This window comes from Montipora capricornis, chromosome 13 (assembly GCF_036669925.1).
Source record: "Montipora capricornis isolate CH-2021 chromosome 13, ASM3666992v2, whole genome shotgun sequence".
Classification (NCBI taxonomy): Eukaryota; Metazoa; Cnidaria; class Anthozoa; order Scleractinia; family Acroporidae; genus Montipora; species Montipora capricornis.
This window is the reverse complement of record NC_090895.1, coordinates 2,877,586-2,884,435: the sequence shown is the minus strand read 5'-3', so window position 1 is coordinate 2,884,435 and position 6,850 is coordinate 2,877,586.

Below are 6,850 nucleotides of genomic sequence, written 5' to 3'. Positions count from 1 at the left end.
TTGGTTCTTTTCTGATTTTAAAGCAATCCATTTTTAAGTTTTATACTTCTGAAACTCGATAACTGAGGAATAAAACTCAAGAGCAATTACACCTTCGAACATCTGCTTCCCTAATTCTCCGGTTAAACATCAAACGCGTTAGTGATGTATTGGTGTATTTGTTAATTTAAACACAGGCAAATTATTTCTTAACTTTCAGGCTACCGAGATGCAACTTGTTTTGCCTGGCATACACTTTTCTCAACAGCAACGGTGAATTGGTTCTTTTCTGATTTTAAAGCAATCCATTTTTAAGTTTTATACTTATGGAACTCGATAACTGAGGAATAAAACTCAACAGCTATTACACCTTCGAACATCAGCTTCCCTAATCATAAGTTCTCCGGTTAAACATGAAACGTTAGTGATGTATTGGTATATTTGTTAATTTAAACACAGGCAAATTATTTCTTAACTTTCAGGCTGCCGAGATGCAACTTGTTTTGCCTGGCATACACTTTTCTCAACAGCAACGGTGAATTGGTTCTTTTCTGATTTTATTTAGCAATCCATTTTTAAGTTTTATACTTATGGAACTCGATAACTGAGGAATAAAACTCAACAGCTATTACACCTTCGAACATCCGCTTCCCTAATCATAAGTTTTCCGGTTAAACATGAAACGTTAGTGATGTATTGGTATATTTGTTAATTTAAACACACGCAAATTATTTTGTCAGTTAACTTTCAGGCTACCGAAATGCAACTTAATTGTTTTGCCTGGCATACACTTTTCTCAACAGCAACGGTGAATTGGTTCTTTTCTGATTTGAAAGCAATCCATTTTTAAGTTTTATACTTATGGAACTCGATAACTGAGGAATAAAACTCAGCGGCTATTACACCTTCGAACATCTGCTTCCCTAATCATAAGTTTTCCGGTTAAACATGAGACGTTAGTGCTGTATTGGTGTATTTGTTAATTTAAACACAGGCAAATTATTTTTTAACTTTTAGGCTACCGAGATGCAACTTGTTTTGCCTGGCATACACTTTTCTCAACAGCAACGGTGAATTGGTTCTTTTCTGATTTGAAAGCAAACCATTTTTAAGTTTTATACTTATGGAACTCGATAACTGAGGAATAAAACTCAACAGCTATTACACCTTCGAACATCTGCTTCCCTAATCATAAGTTCTCCAGTTAAAAATGAAACGTTAGTGATGTATTGGTGTATTTGTTAATTTAAACACAGGCAAATTATTTTGTCAGTTAACTTTCAGGCTACCGAGATGCAACTTGTTTTGCCTGGCATACACTTTTCTCAACAGCAACGGTGAATTGGTTCTTTTCTGATTTGAAAGCAAACCATTTTTAGTTTTATACTTATGGAACTCGATAACTGAAGAACTGGGAAATTTAGAATGCCCAATTGTAGCTGTGTAAAATTTCATTCCGGGCTAATCGATTTCCCAGCATGTCACAGGGAGGCACATTCAATATTAATCACAGACTTATCAATTTCCTGCTATCATGTTATCCTGATATCATGAAATTGAACCTAACAGCAATTATTTTACCTCAACGTTTGAGCGTGAGCCTGTATACCGGGAAGGCTTCCAGCACCGAATTCCCCGACGTTAACATTGTTTACTGCCTCCATAACTCGTTTGAAAACATGAATACAGAAATCCATGACATTCAGACGAAGACTGCTCAATTAATCCCCCCACAGAGGCCAACCAAAGTTATTCCGTAAGGTTCGTCCACGTTTTTACTAGAATTTCGGACGGCGAGTCTAGTCTGCAGGTCGCAGGTCGCAGGTCACAGGTCACAGGTTGCAGGTCATTGTTTCACCAATACAGAAAGTATCCTAAACATTCTTTAAAGCTAACCTTAGGCCTAATTAGGCCTAAACAAAAGTTTTTAGGCCTAAGGTTAGCTTTTAAGAATGTTTAGGATACTTTCTGTATTGGTGAAACAATGACTGCAACCTGTGACCTGCGACCTGCGACCTGCGATCTGCAGATTAGACCCGCCGAATTTCGGAACGTGATCACCATTTTCCCGCAAAAAATTACAGACTTGAAGCTGACAAATCTCTCTTCCAAAGAGCTGAAAAAACTTTCCTTCGACAAATTGGCTAACATTTTACCCTGGATGCCAGAGGTCTTCTCGCTCACCAGCGGCGAGGAGCGTCGAAGTAGTGCTGGTCGGCGAGAGACGACGGCGACCTGTACCATTTTTCCCCGGGTGAGAGAGTTAATCCATAAATCCTATGGAACGAAAAATGGTTCCGTGTCCCAGCACTAACCGCCGCTGTCGATACGCGCAAACAAACTGAAATAGGTTTGTGTTCCCCGCAAAATTCATCTCGCCCCTAAATATGGTCATTCAATAAAAAATTAACTACTTTTTTCTGCTTAACGTAAGTTCACAGTACAATCTGATCGATCCTGAATGCTTTAACACTTTTCTGAATACGAAACACCATTTGTGTTATGTTTTTAGCCTTTGTTGATGGATATCTACACCGTCAGGAGACGTCCAGCCGAGAATTCCTGAGTCGGCTTAAGCTCCTCATGGAAACAAATAGTTTTAAACTCCAGGTGAATTTTTAAAATAAGTCGAGAAGTAGGCCACTTTGTTCAATAAATTGAAAAAAAGGCAATTTTTTTCAAACCTAACTGCGGCTTAAGATTAAACTTCATGTTGATACAATTGGTTGCTCTACTTAAACCAGCCGCAAACTTCAAATTTTGTTGAAACCCCTGAGAATATAAAATGCAGCGTCTGTTAAAACATTGAATTATTCTCTGCGTATCTCTAGACATGGAAATGGCATGGCCCACACAAGGAATAAAAGAGACTCCCGTCAGGATGGTGATCTAATCTAAACTGAAATAACTGACGAGGTTATATCTTAATTTGGCGTTATATCTCCCCTCGTCAGCCCAATTTTAATCGCAATAACTGTGGCGTCATCGGATGCCAGAAAACTGCAAGCTATGTACATGAACAAATTAAGCATCCGCCATAAGTACTCAGTTTCTAGACAGAACAAGCTTAAACGACGAAATCGTTTGCTTGGTATGATGCATCCAGGTAATCGTTTTCTTACATAGTAAACAACATATTTACTTTGGGCCCTGTTTCAATTTATATAGATCATTAGAAAAACAATTCCTTCAATTGTCATGAGTACCGACTGATGAATAAATGATGCCTTCAAAAGACATTTAATATAAGGGCGGCAAACCTTTCGCGATCGACCAAGTTTTCTTAGAGTCGGCCTATCCAGCTTTATGGTGTCTGATGCTCCAAACATGAGACGCTATCGCCCTTTTGTTCTCGACTGGCTGGTTATCTCCTTTCTTTGGATGGCTTGCCTTAAGATCAAAACACTTGCTGATCAAGGTGAGAAAAAAGTTCTTGTCAACATCTAATTCAGGAACTCTTATAGAGCATGGAAGCTGATGCGATTAACTATGAGAGTGTGATGTGAAGTGCTATTTTCTACCGATGTAAACAAATGTGAGCGTTAGCCCTACTAATGGAAATGGGCCCACACAAGGGCAGAGAAAAACTCTGACCAGGGTCGGAATGCCGTGAATTTGACATCTTCAATTCCCACGACCCTCTCCTGTCTGGCCTTGTAGCTCAGTCGGCTCAGTCGGTAGAGCAGCGGTGATCTAACCCGAAGGTCGTGGGTTCATTTTCCACCTTGGTCAGAGTTTTCTCTGTCCTTGTGTGGGCCCATTTCCATTGGTAGGACTAACGCTCACATGGTTTACATGGGTAGAAAATAGCACTTCACATCACACTCTCATAGTTAATTCAGTCTGTTGAAATATAAGTGCTACACGGCCAACGTTTGCATAAACGTAACCCCTAGTTCAAAACTAAGTTTGACAACTTTTGTAACATTGGGCATCAATTCATCAGAAGCCATTCCGTCGTAGAAATTAGATAATCAATGCTCTGGAGACAAAACGGTTTTGAAAAAGAGATTACAAGAAAAGATCATGTGTCATAAACTCCAAAGTCACGTGAATATCATTGTCTGTCGTTAATTTACTGCTTCATTTATTTCATTTGAGCAGTATGTGAAGCCCTGTCACTCCAGTTTAAGCTTGTGTCCAACGGCAAAAATCTCAAGCTTTTGAAGAGTCTTTCAAACTCGGAAGCCACAGGCATTGACAAGATCTCTGGAAATTTTTTGAAAATTGCGGCTTATGCTATTTCTCCATCATTAACATATATATTAAAAAACGCCATCGTCTCGAGCAGCTTCTTCCCTGAAGATTGGAAAATTGCCAGAGTCTTGCTTCTTTTAAAAATAGGGCCAAAAACTGCACCAGATAATTACAGACCGATCTCTATCTTGCCATTAATAACCAAAGTAACGGAAAAAGGTATCTACGTCAAGGATGTTGGTTTCGAAGCTAATTACCGCGGGCGACTTTTCCTCGAAGCCTGGCACTCTACTTTGGACCCGAACGTTGCGAACGATCATATCAAACTTCTAGAAGCCTACAAAGGCATCGCGCGAGCATGAATTGCATGCCACGCAAGCTTCACGCTACGTTACTTTAAATAGCGTATGATAACGAACTTCGCTTTCATATCACTGATGAATGCTTAAGAATTAGCTGAAAAGTCTGTTGAAAAATATCAAGAGTCAGAGGCAAACCTTTTTCCACAGAACTTATGAATATGTGAGTACCTTACATCTAACAACATTCTTTCGTATCATCGATTTGGCTTCCGCAAACGTGACTCGACTGCTGCAGCTCTCTTAGATAGCTCAAACAGCTAGTATGTTAATATGGCTAGAAGAGTGCTTAACCTTGTTGTGTTGTTGGACTTAAAAAATGCATTTTATACAGGCCGTCAATCACAGGATTCTGCTGCGCAAGTTTGAACTATATGGTATCACTGCACTTGGAGCAACAGCAAGTCAAAATCATTTTCAGTTAAATGATACCTCTTTTCTTCCTCTTATGCGTAAATGAAATTAAGTCTAAATGTAGCAAAAAGAGAATATATGCAAATCCGTTCTAACTACAAGCTAAGAAACTTAGTCTCAACCGTGTATTGAAATTAATGGAGGAAAATGTTAAACAGGTTTACCATAGTAGGGTTCTTGGCAAAGAAATCGACCAGCAACTATCTTGGGACAAGGCACATTCAGAATGTTGCCAAAAGAGTTAGTTCGAATCTCTTGTTCGGGAGTAGGAGGTTTTAGGCAAATTCAGGAGTTTGTCGAGGGAGGCACTCTGCTTTAATCCAGCCACACCATAATTTACTGTAGTGAAATATGGGATAACTTAAGGAAGGGGCTAGCTAACGGTTTCCAGAAACTTCCGAATAGATCAGCTCGACTGATTAATGAATCTATTCAATGATACTCCCGCCACCGAGGCTTTAGGTCTCTTAGGCTGGGAAAATCTAGAAACTCAACGGGCTAAGCCTAAGGCAAAGCAAATGTATAAAATAGTCAATGGGTTGGCTCCTTACTGCCTTACTGATCTTTTCATAAGTAAGAATGAAATATCACATCATAAACTTAGGAGATCCTCCACCTCATTGCAGATACCGCTACCCAAAAATGAATATCGAAAAAAAAAACGTTTTTGCTAGAGTGAAGCAAAATTGTGGAACTCGCTTCCTGCTACACTTCGACGGTGAATCTGACACCCTTTCAATCTTTAATAATAAAATTAATGCACGCACCTTTAGCTGATTTTTGCTGCTCTCCTACTATGGAGAAAGTAGAAATATTTTTAGTGAATAGAATTATTAGCTGGTAATTTATAGTAAGTACAAAAAAACAAAAAAACAAACTGTAAATAATTGTAAATAGTTATAAGTTATTCGATTTGCTCATTTTATTGTAACCACACGCCTCTTATGGAAATCAGCTTTTAGGGATAATTATTAAGTTGACGGGGCAAGCGTGTATAAAAAAAGGTTTAACTTACTTACTTTACTTTACTTTACTTTACTTTACTTATTTCCCGCCAGTATTTTGTGACCTTCGGCTGTTAGTGATGTCTTTAAATTTCCTAATTTGTTTGTGTAAAATTGCAACATTTGCACTAGATAAGCGTCAGTGACATGTGTCATTCTGCATAGATTGTTCCCCTCGAACCATCCACCTTCTTCCTCTACAAACGGGCCAATACTTTCAAGGACACGTGTTTATGAATTTCACTGTGGGAAAATACGGATGTGAACATTGGTGTCTCTTGGAAAACAAGTGTGTGTCTGTCAACATTGGTAGCGGAAAATCTCCAAGCAGCGTTATCTGTGAACTGAGTGATTCAGACCACTGCCAGCACCCGAAAGATCTCAAGCCAAGACAGGGTTGGACATACAGAGCCGCAAAGGTATCTCATGTTAAATTGAAACGATTGGGCCAGATTTCACCCCTTATCAGCATAACTGAAGTGGTGTGGGTATTGTTTTGCTTTTGTTGTCAGGCTAAATCTCAGTTTTATCTCAGCTTTTACTTCCCGCATTAAAAGTGATTCGTTTATAGGATGTGAAACTAATTACACTCACCAATAGTGCAGCAAAACGTGGAAATGACATGGCTAATCCTATAAAACGATTTTTCGATATCTTAATCTACTACAATGTTGGGAAACGATTGAGTATATGTTAACAGGGAAGGCAAACCAAAAAGTAAGACAAATATCTCGCGACTCATACATTTGAGCCATGGAACTTCGTGCTCTGAACTGAATTCGATATATTATGATTATCTTACCCTATCAGAATCCTTGCTGTTACAATCCATGCCCCAAGAATGGAAAGTGTCTTTTGGGATACACTGAGAAGAACTATGCCTGTGAGTGTCCACCG